This window comes from Chaetodon auriga, chromosome 3, assembly GCF_051107435.1.
Source record: "Chaetodon auriga isolate fChaAug3 chromosome 3, fChaAug3.hap1, whole genome shotgun sequence".
NCBI lineage: Eukaryota > Metazoa > Chordata > Actinopteri > Chaetodontiformes > Chaetodontidae > Chaetodon > Chaetodon auriga.
The window spans coordinates 8,144,962-8,164,633 of record NC_135076.1 but is presented as its reverse complement, the minus strand read 5'-3'; positions in this window follow the sequence as shown (position 1 = coordinate 8,164,633).

Sequence of the window (19,672 nt, the reverse complement as noted above, 5' to 3'; positions counted from 1 at the left end):
TGCAGACCACAAGTGGGTAAAAAGATTCAGTGAAAAAAACAAATAAAGCCACAGTTTAATCAGAGCCATAATATCCACACAATGGCTCCTGGTAAACAGTATTTTTTTCAACCCTTTCCATATTTCGCCACTAGAGGCCAGAAGCGATCCACAAGGATGCTGGAGCAGCAAACTGAGCTGAAATGTGGAAAAAGGTAACTAACTGAATAAATAAATAAAATACAAAAATCAATTGGATTACTTTAAATTACAGATTTTCTATTATTAAGGCACGCCTGGACAGGAACAAAAATGGACACCAGCTGGTTTTATTACTTCCAGTAACCCTATTATTGACCTGAGCTTTCCCGTTCTGCCTATTGGTTTTGGTTGCACGTTAAGAAAACATAATGCAAAGGACATAAAGGAAAAAGCAATGCCTGCTATCTGACCTTTACACTGCTTATGTATTCACCCATTTTCTATGCTCTGTTTCAGCAACTCTGTGCTTCACACTCATTTAGGTGTGCATTTCCACTCAGAGGGGATAGATGGAGTGCTGAGGAACTAAATCCTGACTATTTTGCCTATTTCTGACTGCTGTTGTGGCCACCTTTTACCACATATGGAGTCATTATAGCAAGACGTGATTGAAAAAAGTCTCCTCCTGCTCAGTTTTTCCTTCCAAAATTGAAGACTAATTTTAAGAACTACAAGCAATTAATACTTTTACTGTGTGAATTGGAACATTTTTAAATGAATGTATGAATGAACAGATTTTTAGTGCTGGTCAGATGTCTTTATTTGTCTCCCACCTACAGCAAATACTGTAATGCTCCTAATGAGCCGGCTTCGTTCAGATCGTTGCTGGAACAGCTAGCACCTTGTCTTTGACTGCCAGGATAATCCAAGCCTGTTTATTTAACAGGACGAGCAATAATGTATAAGCTCGCGGTAACAAACAGCCAAGCCCTCCCTTAGGATTTCAGCTTAATGCTAATGATATACAGTAAGCAGCAAAAATTTTTTTTCACAGGTTAATGAACGCAGCGTGATTGTCGGCCGAGCGAGAGATTTCCTCCTCAACGCTGCAGAGGCTGATGTGTGAAAATGACAGATTGTCACGATAAGCTTAGTCTTTGTCATTGCTTTTCTACAGAGTCGATACTCATTTATGTTCCAGTGCTTCTCCTGCTTTGATCCTCATGTTTCTTACAGCTGACTGTCAAGAGGAGAGGTCCTGTTAAAACACATGGCTGACCGACTCAAATCCGATCTATCTCCTCCACGCAGCTCAGCCTCCTGCAGCTCTTTGCTCAGAAAAGAATAATGAATGATTCAGAGTGATGAAACAGGAGGTCGCTGCAGAGTTCAGACTCTTGTTTCAAAAAGCACAAACGTGGCCCATCAATGCACCAGGAACATTATTTATTTAAAACCCGTAGACTGACCAAGCAGTGCCTTCAACGCACAGCGACTAGTCAGGACTGACTTGATAGATAGGTGGGATCACTCCAGACAGCCAAAGCATGTCAACATATTTGTGTTAGGATAAACTTACCGTGCTGATTAACAGGTGACAATATTGATCGCTCCTTTATTACATGAAACTTACAATGAGGGGTTCCTCCTGGAGCTCACCTGAAAACAATGACAGGTGTCCATCACACTGATGAACCCACAGAGAATTATCAGCTTTATGGAGAGTTTCAGCTCATTGTTCAGCTATATTGTTTCTCTCAACACTCTCATAGGCTCATTTAGCAGCTAAAAAGCCAAGTATGTTTCTAAGGACTTGGTGCAGACGCAGCTAAAAGAGAGTCGCTGCCCCCAAGTGGCAAAAAAAAAAAAAGAAAAGAAAAAAAGAAAAAAAGAAAAAGAAAAATAGAGAAAGGTATTGCAGGTTTATAGTGTTGACAAACCTGCAATGAAATTTCATTTTTTTTTTAAATAATCTCACTTAACACCTTACCCAAGCTATTTTCAAGCCCCTAAATATGTGTGAAGGGTTACTGTCAAAGGAGCTGTGAAGCTGTAAACTACACATATTACCGTAGCGTTTCAGTGGGTTTTCTACCCTGACAGGAATAATACTGCAAGAAAAACACAATGTTTTGAAGGGTCAAAACATTTAACGATCTTGAAAAGCCATCTAAACACACTGGAAACGTGTCTTGAAAATCCCATATCAGTCCGAACTGAGTCTGTATCTCTCTCTGTCTTTCTGCTCTGTCAGCAGTGGGGAAAGTAAGAAGTTTGCAAAGCTCACTGCTCTCACAGTTCTCACTCTGCAGAAATAATTCAACAATAGAGCATGGGAAGCTGATGTAACGAAATGAACTTTATTCCCTGAAGGCAAATGCTTTGACGGACAGGAACTCCATGACAGCTGCATTCTGTGGGGTCATATTGACAAAATCTCAGCTTCAACATTGTCTCTATCCGCTTTCAGAAGCTCAGATTGATCATGGCCCACTGTAATAATCACATTCTGAAATATCTAACGTTGTAATGTTTGGGCCATACATGATTATAACTATGGAGACTCTGGAGACCTGAAAATAAGGTAATGGCAGCCAGATGGTTGGAGTAGAGTCACTCAGAAATCATTTGCGGGAGTTTGCGTCATATCTTAAACATCATGCAGCTTATGTCTGACACTGTATGTTTGTGATGATCACTGAAAAGCAAATCACAGAACACCTTGTAATTAATTCAAATGGCTGTTTAGAGGCTTGTAATGAGCAAAGTCCACTAGGGGGCGCAAAAAACTCAACAATAAGCTGACAAACCCACAGCTCTGACATATTATCGCCTTATAAATTTGTTACAGCTAATGTGGTGGCAAACAATTGTCTACTGACGCATCCAAAGCAACATCACTATTCCGAGTTGCCTTTGTTTTTGCCAGATGAATAAAATAGAAAGTAAGTGCAATATTTATGTAGCAGCTAGATGCTCCATCATGCTCACCTGGTAAATGCTAATGTTTTCTGCCATTTGGCTGCAGGCAGGTATGTTTATATGCTAGATTCATTGATATTAATGCATGAAAACAGCATTCAGATATTTTCCGGTTATCTTGATTCCTTCTTGGTAATTGTGGTCATTAGCTCTTATGCACACTGCAGAACATATTTCAAAATTGTAACCAGTTGTTTACCTATAGTGAGTGAAAAGCCTCATATACTCGTTTGTTGAGTTACTTTTGAGTGAATCACATTTCAAGAGTAGTATTACTCTTTCATAACACATAACAAAATCCAAAACACTGTCAATTTGGGTAAATTTATGGTTGTACTTTAGGTTTTTACATGAGTGAGTTACACTGTTGGGGTTAAATTCACCCTATTGAAGGTCCCAAGTGCAACTTGGTTGTGGATTAGGTTGGTTAGTTTCATACCAAGAAAAACACCAAATGTGAAAGAGCTCCCCAGCTAATCATTAAAAATATACATGTGCTACTCTCTTTCAGAGTGTATATATGTTTTAATTCAGCAGTCTTTTATCAGTCGCAGAGCAGTTGGCAGCATGACGCTGGGGCATAAAACACCAAGCTGGAATGAGTTATTGATTATTACAGTCTGAGTGTGAGCGTAGAATTGTCATCCTTAGGGAAAGGTTTGGAATAAAAAAGTCAGGGATTTTGTGGTCTAAGCTCACTTTGAGCTAAATGGTACCATAGAAAAAACACACACTGTAGCTGCATCATTGCCACCAGCAGTTGTTAAAAGTGACAAAAATATAGAGGACAGCGATGTTGCGTGGTTTGAAAGGAATACTTCAATTTGAGGATGTGGAATGACTTTGCACCTCAAACGGCAGACTGATTTGGTTCTGGCCTACACCTAATCCCCGGTACAGTCAATTAACTTTAATTCCACAGCGAGAGAGACAGCGACAGGGTTTTCCTGTGGTCGACTACCCTCAGTAATAACTCTTCATTAGTTCAGAGAGGGCTGAAAGGGAATGAAAGGATTGCTGTGTGTGATTCTCCCACTGAGCTTAACACCGTTGTTCCTGATTTGTGTGATGAATGCCTCATATGTGTTTGCAAGAAATACTTGTCACTTACCTTAGGACTGCAGCTTTGTCACCGAGTTCGGAAATTGCACTCAGTGGATTTATGTGCAAAGAAAGTTGTGTTAAATGACTGTGGAGCAACTTGTGAGCAATGTGTGAATTGTAGGTTCTTTTTCATCATGATTGCTTTGTCGTGAGTGGAAAAAGCTCCATTTAATGGAGCCGATGTATTGTCACTTTGATGGACCATTTGCTGATCAGATTGATCAATGAAAATATATTTTTTTTTTAAATGCAGAGCTGCTCTGGAAACAGAACTTATGTTATTATTTGAGGTTTTCAGGCAGGACAATAAGTCAGTTAACTTGCAAAAAGAGCTGTTTTAAACTCAGAGCCAGTTACTGCTGCACAGTGTGGTCTTTGTATCACGTTTTTTCAGCTTCATCAATACTATTTCCTCCTCATATGATTAAGAAACATTTACTGTATATAACTAAAATTTGGATGTATTTTAAGAACGTAGTTACAAGTTGCTGATAAAGCGGCGACAAACACAAAGAGACCTGTTCTCTATGTCGTTTCTGGCAACACACAACAGAATTGGAGGAAAGTATCAGGAAGTGAAGGACAGTGAAAACAATCCCCAGATGATCTACTGACTCACACTGAATTTGCTTTTCTTCCACTTAATTCATTCAGCCGGACGTCATGTTTATGTTGTGGGCGCTGATGCCAGACAATAACTGAATGATTTTGGTCTTGCAGCGACTGTAATCAATATTTATATATGAACAATGGATCACATGACACATGAATTCACAGTACATGTAAAAGGCGTTTCTCGTAGTGAGGAACACGAACACAAACACACACACACACACACACACACACACACACACACACACACACAGTGTGTATATATATAATATTTAAGATTCCCTGTTTCAGTCGAAGCTCACTGATTTCATCATTATTGTCATTTTTAGCAAATGAATATCCTGGAGTGGAACATTTAAGCTGCTATAAAGAACCAGATATTCCCCCCCTGTGTTCGTGGAGAATACAACAGAACTAAAAAGAGAGTGAACATTGGATTTACATTCACCAGGTGGCCAGAAACATGGCTCAAAATGAATGATAGCGTTGCTCTGTATCAAGCTGAATGTGTAAAAGGTTTGCTGACATGTTCGCCATATCAACTTAAAATCTGATGACGCGTGATAGTGTCTCAAGCTAATGTACTAGAGAAGTAGCAGAGAAGCAATGTTTTAGGCTCTATCTTTTTGAACGTTTCAAGCCTGCTGCATCTCTGGTTGTGTGTTGTGTGCTTTGTTGCACCTGATACCACACTGATCTCACAGTGTACTGACCACACCTTGAAGCACACTTCTACATCAGTGCTGCAAGATGAGAAGTTAAAAGACTGGAGGTCAGCAAAAGCAAAAATTTCAGCTGGTGTGGAGCTGCTCTTCAAAGATGTTGCAGTTTCTGCCCAACAGCTTGTTTGTGAATCTGATTGTGAATGTGTTATCTGGCAATATTAGCAGCAAAAAAAAGTGTTATCCTACAAGGTAGCACTTTGTTTTTGATAAAGCATCACAACAGTCCAACAACATAATGATATCTGCCAAGGATTCCTGTTGGCTTACTGCTACTGATCCAATATAACACAGTGTTGTTGAAATCTCTGCACTGGCCATGAAACTATTTTTTGCCTTTGCATGAGTGAGAAACGTTGCTCTCTCTTCCATCAGCAACTGTGTAATTTCTTAAGGCACTTAACCTGCCTCAAAGGCACTTAACCTGCCAGGTGCTCCAAAAGAAGGAGGAATCGTTCCAGCCTCATTGTGCATGTACAGTATCCACTGAAACGGTGCACGTGTGGATCCCTGTGTGTGTTTGTGTGTTTTTATTCTTTGTTTGCTTGGTAAAGGCTTCAGGCAGACTTCCAATGGAGGCAGGTCAAAAGGGGTGAGAGTGCAGATGTATTTTTCTGTTCTCCTAAACGGATGTCCTGTAGTCTTTACACCTTTAGCTGCTCATGTAGGAGACTACAAAGGAGGTATTAGACAGCAATGGCTTTCATGCTGCAAGTCATAGTACACCCATGAGATAACTGGAAACCTACTGTAGCTTTCCACCTAAAACCTCCAACGACACATACTCTGTGTAAACTCTCCCTGATGTCAGTTTGAGTAGCTCCCCTGGAGAGTGGATCTAAAATCAGTCACTCCGAGGGGTCAGAACAAAATGGAGCCGACTCACGGCTGCACTATTATTTATAGATGGCCCCATGATAATGCTCAGCTGCAGCATCACACAAAACCGGGTCACTGAATCTGTTTATGCTCATGTTGTGTCCTTACATTGTTAATCAGCTAAAGCAGGGAGACATGCACTCAAGGCATCACTGGTGCTGCAGTGTGACGTTCTGGTTTGCACTAAGTGAACACCTTGACGGGGCGCAGGTGCATTTGAGGTGATGACATACAGTACAGACCTGATGGCTCCACTTGTTGCTCCTCTGTCGATCGCTGAACTCCATCTCTTCTATGGCTATTGTAAGGACAGCACCTGCTTTGTGTAGCTGAAAGCAGTTTCTCATTCTCATGCTTGCAGCATGGCTCAAGGGATGGCGAGGTTGGTCTGCTGGTCTGTCCTTAGGTTGATGCATAGCTTCGGTCCAGACTAAAATATATCAACAGCTGTTCGATGGATTGCAATAACATTTTGGACATATATTCATGGTGCTCAGAAGATGAATCCTCATAACTTCGGTGGTCCCTGACTTTTCCTGTAATGCCACCATGTGGCTGGCATGTGGTTTTGAGTCAAATGTACAACTGTTGGATGGGTATCTTCATGAAAAATCATGTTGATTTTTCATGGAATCATACAGTACATATATAATATATAATGGTTAATTATATATGTTAAATTCATGGTCTCATTTTCTTAATCCAGAGCTTTCAACCAGGAAAGCTAATAAGTGGACCTAGAGTTATCATCATTTAGTAATAGATTCTTAACTCCATGATGTTGCTACAGATGTTTGCCGCATTCAAATGGCCACAGTAACTTGTCATCTCTGAAGCTGCAGGGTCAACTTCACTTCTTTTTTTTGCAAGTTTTTATTATTATTATTGTTTTTTTTATTTTTTTTTTTTATAAAAATTTCACTTGTCAACTAATATTTTAAATAAACAAAGATACACATATTATTGAAGTGTTACACTGATGAATAAAGCCTAAATATGACTGAAGAAGTACCTAAAAATGAGACAAGGAGAATATACAGTAATAAAGATTGCTTGACTTAAAATGTCACCTTTAGTGCATCACATATATAATTTGTCACATATCGTTACTTTATTGTTATAATGCAAATCTTGATGAGCGCTGCTTTAAAGACAATTTTCCTTTGTTGGCTATGGTGATTTTTTTTTTTTTTTTTTTTTTTTTTTGCATTGCTATGCTATTGCTATTAAACTGATGTCCTGTTATCACCAAACATATTGCTATCAACGTCACTGGAACATCCACCCGGGCTACGTGGTGCCTGAAGCAGACATGTAGAAGCATAACTCCCCCTAATTTCTTCATCTATGTCATAATGCAGAATAGTCACCTTTTAGCAGGTAAGTGTCCAGTATAATTGCTCAGTGGTTAGTAGTTATGTGCAGCACCAAGAACTCAGTAGTGAAGGCTGGAGCTGGAACATACTGTCCCATTGATGCTGAAAATCAATTTGTCAGAATGGCAGAAGTAGAAAGATTTCTGAAACATATTACTCAAGCAGATATGCCGTTAACTCAGCTGAATTTTTCCTCAAGCTCGTATAAGAGCAAGGACGAAGAATAATTTCTCTACTTTGCCAAGGTAAAGTGATTGTATGTTGTAGTTCTTTTTGTTGCCAAGTACAATAACAAGCTCCTTTCGCTGATCAGATTTCATAAAAAGAGCCACAAACAAAAAAATACACATGTATTATGATTATAGTGGATCTTGATATAGTCTTGATATACTGTTTGCAAATATCGTGCATTGTCATTTGTGTCTCCTCGTCTTAGACTGTGTTCAGTTTGATTCTAATGTCTGAATTTAGCTCAGGTGGTTTGGAACCGTGGCTTGTATTTCACTCAAAGTATGTCTCCGGTTGTATTTTCTTCTGTCTATGAATAATTGATCTGATGTTTTTTAGAGACGCTATCTGTTACGTTTGCATTTTGTGCCTGGGTTTGGCGAAGCCCCCCCACAGCTAACACTGGCATTTCATCTCCTGACCTTTGATGTTGTTTTTAATGTTCTTTCTCTTGAAACTTAAAAAGAAAACTGCCCCAAGTCTTTGTTACTGTCACCTAAATCCAACCCGTGTTATCTCGGAGACTGTGTTGTCACTTCTTATCTGCTTTTTCGCTGCTGGTGATCAACAGAGTTGGGTCGAGCAAGTCTCTGCCAGGCACTATCTCCTGGATGCCATGACCGTATTGTCTGCAGAGGCACGAAAGACCTTGTCATGAAAGTGTGCGTCAACAGCAGCTGAAATGCATCATGAGGTTTAAACAGCAGCACAGCCCTGCTGAGAAGGTGTGGTGCTGCACAGAACTGAAACAGGAATTTATTTCAGTTTCTCCTTGTTTTCACGTCACTTTTAATTGAAGACAAATGCAAAATATCCGCAACATTTTTGAAGGACAGCGGCAAGGGCTGGGGGTTCGCAAAGTCACAGTTTTTGTACTACCCAGTGCAATGTCCCACTGGATGGACAGCCTTCAGTATGTAATTTTATAGAGATTTACAGCCCCTGGATGACAATTTCTAATGACTTTGGTGATCCTCCGAGTTTTCCTCTAACTCCACCAGGAGGTTAACATTTGTGGTTTTGAGGGAAATGTCTCAACAGCAATTGGATGGATTTCCATGAAATTTGATACAGACCTTCATATTCCCCTCAGGATGGACTGTAACTTTGGCTTTTCATTCAGCGCTATGATCCTAACTCCTATACAAACTGAGCAGGACTAACACAAAACAGTGCGTAAACTCAGAAATATCATTACAGAAAAAGAGAAGGGAAAGGAGAAAAATCTCCAGAGCCCATCAAGTATAATTTAGGATTTAAAATAACTTGTTTCTCATAGCAAGATCTGTTAAGATGACAGGCTTCTAAAAAAAGGAGATTATGGGTTGCTGGTAGGAGTAGAAATTATCTCCTCTGAATCCAGATTTAATCTTGTCAAATTTCAGGAATCACAAGAAAGCATACGGCCAGGAATTGTACATGTTGGCGCAGTTGTCGGTTTTCTCTGAAGAGAGTTTTTAAAGAACAAAACACTTCACATGCTGCGGCGCTGCAGGTGTCCTGAATGTTAATAAATCCACCTGGAAAGACAACGGCAAGCATTTCAGTGAAAAGAAAGCAAAACAGTTAACACTGTCTATGCTAAAGGGTCATCTCAGCCTTGCTCATAGGCTTTGCATGACTTTTGGTTTTCTGTGCTGAAGCTTTGAGGTATCAGCCTCTGAAATTTCCTTTGCCACCGTAATGTAATGGAGGTAAAAGGAATGCTGTCTTGGGTGCTAAAAGCTGCAAAAAGTGACATTTTGAAAACCTCAACAGCAACATCTCTCTCCAAAAACAATGTTCCAGTTACTCTGGATATGGTCCTAAAACTGGCTGTCAACAGTTTTCTATTTCTTCAGTACAGATTAATTGTGTTTCAGATTGTTCACACAGAGATCAGTGGCCATTTTCTCAAATTTGCAGAACATTGTTCCTGATAAAAACAAGTTGATATTTAGCCACTGAAAGCAGCGTGGCTGTAAGAATGGCAGTATTAGCTGATTGGTTGGTTGGTTTGTCCACTGCTCCAGACTGGACCACTGATTCTGAACAACTATTGGATGGATTGCCATGAAATTTTATACAGGCGTTCATGATGTCCCATGGATGAATTAGAATAACTTTGGTGAACTCAAAACTTAGTTAGTGTGGTACTTTAGTTTATATAAATTACCAGATACCTGCAAAACTAATGACATTGGCTTGGCTGTACTGTGTGTTTAGTGCACAATTAGCAAATGTTAGCATACTAATGCTAAACTTAGACAGTTAACATTGTTAACATTATCGTATACCTGCTAAATATTAGCATATTCGAATTATTGTCAGCATGTTAGTGTTTAGCTCAAAACACCACTGTGCCTAAGAGCAGCCTCGTACAAGGCTTGTAATTTTTCAAGGCTTAGAGGACAATGAATAAAATTCCTCTCCAGCCCCATTGTGTTGGGTTGGCAGCAAATATATCAGACCTCAGTTATCTCAAAACCCCAACACATAAAGCCAAACAATCTTAAAGACCAGATACAGCGATACAGGTATACAGAGGTAATTGAAAACATATGTCTTTTTGTAATTTGGTTGAACTCACCCTTGAACACATGTAAATTTTGTGAGAATAAAGAAACAGAATATGTTGTATTGACTTCAACTTCTCAAGTGCATGCTGCCTTTGTCAAAGTAATGTAATTCTTCTTGCAACAGCTGTGGGATCCGATGGAACCTGACTACAATATCCTGTGATTAGTTGTTTTGCCTTGTGGGAAAACATGTCCACCTTTCTTTCTGGTTCAGTGCTTCTGTTTACATCTACCGACGAACATCTTGTGGTCAGCACATCACACCTCTGCCAGGGAACGTTAGCAAAGGAAAAATACAAAGCCGCAGAGAGTATGAATGCATTTGTATGCAGCAACATGTCTGACCGGACATGTAGTAACAATCACCCGCAATAAGAAAGGGAGAGAGAGAGAGAGAGAGAGAGAGAGAGAGAGAGAGAGAGAGAGAGAGAGAGAGACCTGCATGAAAAGCCTGTGAGTCTCATCCCTTCTCTCCAGTCTAAGCATGTACAGAGCTTTCTATTCCCTGAGCTCCATGCCTTTGCTTTTGATCCTGTCAGTTCTGTGCGGCTCTCTCGGACGGGTCACCGGATGAGAGCTGTGGGTCTGACTCCTCCACAGGGAAGAAACCTGGACCTCAAAGAGAGGTCAGAAAGAGAAACTCAAACCCCGGGTCCTCGGGGAGAGGAGACAGACTGCTTATCAGAGGCTTATCAAGCCATGGAGGGTTATATGCACAGTCAGGCCTCTGAGAATTGGTATTAAAACTGAAGAGGTAAGAGCGAGAGCAAAAAGGGAAGGGAGGATGAAGGATCGGAGGAAGAAAGAGTGATGGGGCAGTAAGATGAGTTGGGTCTCTGAGGGACAGAATGACAGAGATTACGTTTAGATGAGATGAGCTTCATTGTCATCAAGCAAGAATTTTCTTTGTCTCTTTAATCAGTTTCTGCCCCTCTGTCTCAAAACAGATACAGAACAAGAGTGAATTGTTGGGATAAGATTTAATTTATTCCAGGCCTATAAACAGTTGAGTGGCTATTTAATTTTCATTAGAGGCCCTGGTGCTCATCAACGAATTCAATATGTTTGCAGAGCATCACAAGGACTCACACAGGTACCTCTGAAAGGGAGCGACCACCATCAATTCACAGACTGGTCTGTGTGGAGTTCACATGCTTCCCCTTCTTCACTCTGATGACCTGTCATGTTCCAAAAACATGTGGATTGAATGATAATCTGCTGATGTGACCTCATAGACGGGAAGGGAAACCATAGAGGGTCCACAAAATACAGACTCATTCTGGTTTCCAGGAGAAATAATACATGGAAACCTTAAATACCTACCTTAAATTAGAATAAACTAAACAATATACAATGCCTTATATACATACATACATATACATACATATACATACATGTGTATACATACATGCATACACCCAGAAATAATGTACAGTATGTGCAATATCAGTGTGATCTTGTACACTAAGATGTCGATCTGCCACTTCTTTGTGGCAGATCCAACATATTACCTTTTAAATTTCAATAATGAAACTACATTGACTGACCTTTTTTTTTTTTTTTTTAGCCTTGAGTAGTGTTTGCAGATATTCTTTTCAGCTTGCATACAGCTCTGACAACCTTCACCAACGAGTTAGGGCAGCCTGTATGTAGCCTGAGAGGCGAAATCCAAGGCAAAGTAAGTTTTGCTTGTCAAGCTTGTTGCTTTGAGTGAGTGCATCGGCGAGGTCATAAACTGAGATCTTCTCTCATCTGGACTATTGTGGCTGGAGAGTGAGAGAACAATGATCAGAGAGACTTCAGTGAGAAAGTCAACCTGGAACAATGAAAGGTGGGAGACATTTTTTTTTTTTTAACTTTATTCCATCACCACTACCAACCACTGCCTACTTCACCAAGAGTGTTTGACATAAAAACATCTGGTTCATCTGGTTTATGGAGCAGCACATCAGACCCAGTTCTTTAATCAAGAGATATCAGATAAATTCAAATGACTTGATTTGTTTTTTGACTATTAAATGATGTGTATAACGTGAAATGAACAACTAAATGTTTGTGTATTTGTTGATTTCTAATATGCAAGCATCCAACACACATCATCTCTTACTGATGACTTTGTTAAGGCAATATAACATTTGTTTTGAGTCTCTCTGTATAATTCCATCTTTAATAAATTAGAAATAAAATTATATCTGAAGAGAAAATGTTGTTGGCTTTGGTGGTTGAGCTCTGATTGGTTTTTCCAACTCATTTGAACAACTTTATGGTTTTAACGACTTTAAGAAAATATATATCTCATCTCTCTTTAAAACTACTCATCATGCAGTGTGACCCAATAAACTAATTACTGTTAAACATCTGCAACTTCTATTCAGATTTTTTATATCTCTGAGGGTGGAGTTCAAATACAAGTTGCTAACACACTAAACCACTTAACCGTGATGGTGAACATAGTAAACATTACACCTTCGAAACACTGGCATGTTAGCATGCTTACGTTGCTGGCAGCACAAAGTACCACAGTGCTTAAGGACAGCCTCATGGAACCACAAGCATGACTGTAGACTCTTGTTGCAAAATAAAAAAAAGATACAAATACAGATGGTAGCTTTGTGTTACACCCCTGCTGGCCACCGCGCACCTCGAATGTGAGTCAGCCACATCTAATGTGGCATCTAAACCCCTGCAAAGCCTTCCACCTATTTCTCCATTTGCCAGTGGGTTGATAGCAATCCTGCCTTAGACAATGCATGTGTGTGGGTAAGCTTCTGCAATTCCGTATCGCACTTCATGGTGAGATAGACCCTTGATCCTCCCAATAAGCATGGCAGGATGGAAAACAAGAGCAGCTTGCACACAGACACACAGAAAGCTCGCTGGTAGCCTGTACTAATGATGCCTGATTGGCCATTGCGAAAAGATGCAGCCATATCTGTGTGCCGGCCAATTATATCATCTTTCCAGCAGGGAAACTGAAGTATATATTGTGCTTGAAGAAACCAGCCAGAGAAAAAAATGCCTTACAGATACACAGATGTGAACATCAAATTGCATCAATATCAAGGCTGGAAGAGAGGAGGCCTCTGAGTCCTGCGGGGATTCAAAGAGACTGTTTTAGTAGCAAAAGGAAAACAAACATTCTCCTTGCGAGGAAGGCAGTGCACCAAGAGCTCAAAATAGAGACATCGTTCCATATCCCCCCTCTATTTCTCATACAAAAAGATGCAGTTAGGGATCTGCGATGCTTCTGCAAACTGATTTCACTTTTAAATATTATGATGAAGCAGGAATTCAAAGTTGACCAAAGAGTGCCAAAGCTGTCTTTACAATAGCTCACCTCATTGTGTTTCTGTGTGCCGGTTGCAGGGTTTGGGGTCTTACAGAACTCACTGTGCTTAATCCAACATGTTAACTGAGGCAGTCACACCAGAAAATCCTGTAACTACACCCACACTGCAGTCGCTGTACAGAGAAACCTGATTTATTTTCTACTTAACTCTATTTTGTGTGTTTGTCTAGTTCGACCTTGGAGACATTTTGATTGTTGTTGTTTTATGGTTCATCATAAACAATTTGTCAGACATTGTGTGAATGTAACAAAGCCTTTAAATCTCTTTTGAGTGAGTTTATCAAGATGTCATTATCATTTGGAGATGGGACTTAAGTATGAATTACACAAATGAATGCCTGATCTTTTATACCATTTACACATGGTTGTTAGTATTTTGCATGTCAAGTTAATGGAGATATACAAAGAAATGACAGAAGTTAGAAATCTCGATTTTGAAAGGAGTAAACAGTTTGAGTTGGCTTTTAATTGCACTGTTTTTCTGGGTTTCATACTTGTGCTACTATGTACTGTTGCTGTAGGATTGGTGTTCCTGAAGGGGTTGCTGTATCATTCCAGTGACAGCGAGCTCGTTTGGCTAGTGTATTGTCACCTGTCACAGCCACATCCAACTGGCAAGCCCCTGTCTGTGGGATAGACACACATAGAATTGGCAAGAGAAAACTTTTCAAGACCAATATATTTTTCCTTCTGATTCTCTAAGTTAGATCTAAGTATGCATGTTTGTTCTTTTCTTGTTCATTACAACAAAACAGTGACATATTTGGGGCACCGTGATAGTTCACCTGGTGGACTGTGCACCCCATGTACTAAGGCTATGTCCGAAATGGAGCCATCTGCGTTTGATTCCAACCCTGATCCCTTCGCTGCATGCCATCCCCACTCTCTGCCCCATTTCCAGCCTCTCATCAGCTGCACTATCAACAATAAAAGAAGCCCAGATTTTAAGTTTATGTCAAGCTCGTTAGCAAATAGTGGCTTATTTTCACATCAAGCAGTTACGGAGCGACATTATCATGCACTTAGAGTCATTTTTCAAAGTGTGATATTTACTCTCTTTTTGCTCTGGTTTTGCTAAATGCTCTTATTTTCAAGCGTATCATGTAACTCCTCAGTTAGTTTATGCCCATGGAAAAAGGCGAGGTTACTGCTTAATAGTAAGATAGTCAGCCGGGCATGCTAACACATGCACATACATTACGTTAAAGAAGACAAAGATATATGTTTATTTATTTGATTTTGGAAAAGCTAACATAACACACAACTCTTAATCCTTTTAAAAGGTCCTACATGTAGGATTTATTGGCATCTAGTGGTGAGGTTGCAGAGGTTGCAATTCAATACCCCTTGTCTCACCCTCCCCTATGGTGGAAAAAGAGCAAAAACACCAAAGGCAAAGTGTTTGGTTTGTATGTTCTGGGCTACCATAGACACATGGTGGTGCAACATAGCAGAGGACCCATTCCCTCTGTAGATATAAAGAGCTCATTTTGAGGTAATGATTCGTATTTTCACATGATAATACACTGATGAAAACAGTCTGAATATTATATTCCATTTCTGCCATATTCTACCTATTGATCTGCCTAAATCTTTCACACTGGACCTTTAAATCTCTCTTATTAGAGCCCCTTGCACACTGCTGGAACATATGGTGAAATCAAAGCTTGGCAGACCAGCTGTACCAAGTCACAGTTGCTAAGCTATGACTGGACAGTCACTGTTTGGTGGTGGGCTTTAGCAAACCTCAGGATTTTATTCTGTTTGAAACGACCTTTTTTGAAAGCCAATTCGTCAGTCTACACAGAGGTTTTGTAACGTGACCAACACAACGCATCTGTCTGTGAGAAAGCACAAACACAGCATTTAACAGAGCTAGTGTCTAAATGAGTAATTACAATGCACCATTTGGGTAAAACACAGGCACTCACCTGGACTTAATTTCCTAATAGATATCCCCTGCAAATGTAATCAGCAGAAGCAAAGTGGAGCGCTAATTGTCAGATGTCATGAGTATGAAGGAAAAAACAAAACACACAAATACAGCATAGACTTGAGTCATTAATTCACATATTTAACCTCACCCCACCCATCAGGACTTATAACCTTGACTACTTCCAGCCCAGATTTCAGGCGATTTATTTTCTAATGTTAAGAGTTGAGTTCAATTTTAAGGTCATGGCCTTACCTTTGAAGATTTAGTCTGTGGTAAATATTCACAGATATTTTTGAGGTTGAATCTTTTTGACAGTAAAGCTATGTGATAAACCTCCAACACTGAAGATAAGACTGCAGTGAGTTAACATTTGCCTCTATCTGCTAATATTCCACTGACAGTGAAAGTATATGACTTGAATAAAGATTTCAATTATTTACACAAAGTGAAACATCAAAACACTGTGCCAATTAGAGCGGCAACAGGTGCAGAAGGGTGGTAAAGGTCATTTTCAATGTGATTATGTCTTAACATTCATGTTCCCGTAATCAAAAAGCCTTGGTGCCTCAATCGTTATTCCATCTGGCAGCAAATCAACCAATCACAATTAGCATACGAGTCATTAAGCTCATGACGGTGCATGTTTCATCAGTTCCTTTGTTGCTGCTAATATGAAGCCTTCCGCTGTAAAGTGCTAACTTTTGCTAAAGGGATGACTGGGCAGGATGTAAATAAGCACACGATGGTTTGCCTTCTTGTGGCTGTTGAAAAAGCATCAGGCTCCTGCACTCAGTCTGTCTTCTAACACCTCAGCGCTTCCTCTATGAGAGATGGCAGATGTAATGGGAGCCAATATGGGCCAATGGTTAATGCATGAGAGATGGTACTTTAGATTAATGGCACTTGCAAAGTGCAAAATCGGGCCATATGAGGAGAAAGAGCAGTAAGAGGCAAAAAAGTGAGGGAGAGGGAAAGGAAATGACAGTGAAAGTGATTGAAAAAGAATGGTAGATGGCAGGAAAAAGAGTGAGGAGAGGTGACATGAGATATGGGCAGGGGCAGGTTTAGAAACTTTTGGATGTGCAGTGGTGAACTGGGCCACACTTTTGAACAAGGTGGGCACATTTGTACAATTAGTAAAAAGTAAAAATGTGTTCAGACCCAGATTTAAAGCCTTGGTTCTTGGCAATAATGGCTCTGGCTCAAAATATCTCTAAAAATAACAATACAGACTACATGAAACAATAAAACTAGACTGCAACACACGTAAACCAATAGAGGTACACAGATCAGGTCTCACAACAAACAGGCAAAGGACCAAAACATGAAAGATAACATCAGTTCAAATAAAACACCTACATTCACACTACTCTGTCTGTCAAAAGAGAGTTAAATTGATTGAAAGGGATCAGCTTGTCCAGTTTTAAGGGTTCCTGGAGGTGGTTCCACTTGTGTGGTGCATAGTATTTTATAGTCAGTTTCCCAATCTCAGTGCTGACATGGTGATCCTCGAGGAGCAAATAGTCTTGGGACCGAGTGCAGTGTGAACTTGATTTATAGTTAAGAAGACATGAGGGGTACACAGGTAGTTTGCCAAGAAGTGCTTTATAGATAAACAGAATGCAGTGTTGTTCTCTTCTGACTGTGACAGCTGCCACCTTCCTTTCTCATGCAGTCAACATCGATGCGTTTTCAATCCATTCCCAGTTATGAACCTAAGGGCGGAATGTAGACTGCATCTAGAGATTTAAGAGCGGAGGCAGAGGATATAAATGACATCACCACAGTCTCTAACAAAAAGGCTGATTGGACAATTTGCTCTCTACAGTTTTAACTAATACAAGTATTTTTTCTACCAGAAATAGACGTTTTGGATGTCTTTATGATTGTTTTGTACCTCTTCATGGTCATTTTACATCTCTTGATGCTCATTTTGTGTCACTCTGTTCTCATTTTTTTAGTCTCTTTATGGTCATTTTCCAAAAAGAATTTAGAAATTAAATCCTGTGAAAATAATGAAGGGCTCCTGGGCCTGTACCCAGTCGGCCTGTTCAATAATGCATTCATGATATAGTACTAACAAGCCAACTACCTATCACCCTCTGACTATGGTACGGGGAGCACAAGAGGTGGCCAATCAGATTCTGCGCCATCCCTCTGCCATGTGTGGGGTGAAATAGAGATGGCGACAGAGAGACATTACAGTGACATGATGTCAGTCTGCACCAATCTCCCGGGCCTGCCCATATTCAAAGGTTTCAGGTTGCTTGGGGGTGAAAGGAGGTGCTGGTGCACAGAACCGCGTCCCGTCTGCAGAGGTAACAGATAATAAGGAGTGGGCGTCTGACAGATGACCTGCATTAGAAACCGTGTTGCAGTCGTGTAGCCAGAAAAGAGTGTGTGATGGTGCGGTGGGGGTTGAGCGGGGGTGCAGAAAATATTCATGACTCACAAACTAAATGACTTTAAGGAAACCTTTTAACACAGCAGCATTCATCAAGTGTTAATGAACAGCTGAAAGGGTATGAATGCAAATGCAGGGCCTAGGAATGGGAAATGAGAGCGAGAGATGGAAAGACAGAACGAGAGAAAGAGATGGGGGAAGGAGAGAGAGAGAAAACTATCATCACTGTGATGAATGAGCGTGGAGGCAGAAGCCCTCAGGCGACCACTCAGTCACCGAGACAGGCTTCTGTGGCCCTAACTTCATTATCATGACACAGTCACATCAACACACTGCTTCAGATAAGAGCACGGCAGAACTCGGCTCTAGGAAGGATCAGTTAAACTGGTCAGGGTTCAGCGGCTTGTCACAGATAGAGACGATGGCTCGGTTCTGTTCGGGCTTTATACGCCTGTCAAGGCTTCCCGTTCATTCAGTTCACTGTGTGTCAGGATTACACTGATGCCGGCTTCTTAAAAGATGTACATAATGAGTATTTCTCATTATCAGGAAGGAATATAGAACATTCTGGGAAAACCTGTACCAAGTATCCCAAGATAGACTAAGTCCTGAGAATGAAAGAACTTTGAAAGGAAATTCCTGTAAACATTTATTGGCAACCAAGTGCTCCAAATTAAATAACTAAATAGGCTGTCAAAACCTTTACTTGTGACCATTTAAAAAAACGATTCGTACGACTGATCTGCTTCCTCTGCTGTTGAGGTTGGGTCAGGTTTAGGCAAACATTGCTTGCTTTAATCTGATTTAATTGATATTTTGACCAATTAGAGCAATGACACAAGCTATAATAATTGGCACCTCAACAAACTTGTTAGCACACCTTTGTCTCTTTACATATCATGGAGCAACATTGGCATTCATTTGGTGGGTCTTGTCTCTGACCACCTGATGAATGTACATTTAATATGAATTCTCCTTTTAGCTGTTTTAACTCATGAGGGAAATACTTGGCTCTTCAGCTGCTAAATGATCCATATGTCCACCAGCTAGTCACCAACTTTGTCTGCTACTTTGTTTGGTGCTTGGCAGGTAGTGTACAGAGAGACTAAAAGGAAACAGTGACTGGCAGCCAAAAAAACAATTAAGAAAAAAGTAAAATGAATAGAAAGACACTGAAATGCTGACGGGACTAAAGTGTTGGGTGATAGGTGGGTTTGTTGTAACTATGAACTCTTGCCATTGTTAAAATCATATAATTGATCAGTGCTGATTTAAGGTTTGGGAAAGAAACAAACTCTGGCTGTTGGGAGGAAACAGGATGTAAACAGTGGTCTTGACAACAAGGTGACAGTATTTCCAGCTTTGCTCCTGACACACAACTGTCGTTATTTGCACAGCGACAAGAAGTGTCAGGTAAACATAAAGATAGGTTATTGTAAGCAACTGAACAGTCAATAGACCAATGTCATTGTTTTTCTTGTGAGTAAGTCTTGTACTAGCACAACAGCTTTGGTCCAAAACAATGTTTGGAGCTTCAGAAGCCCACAATAGTCAATTCTAA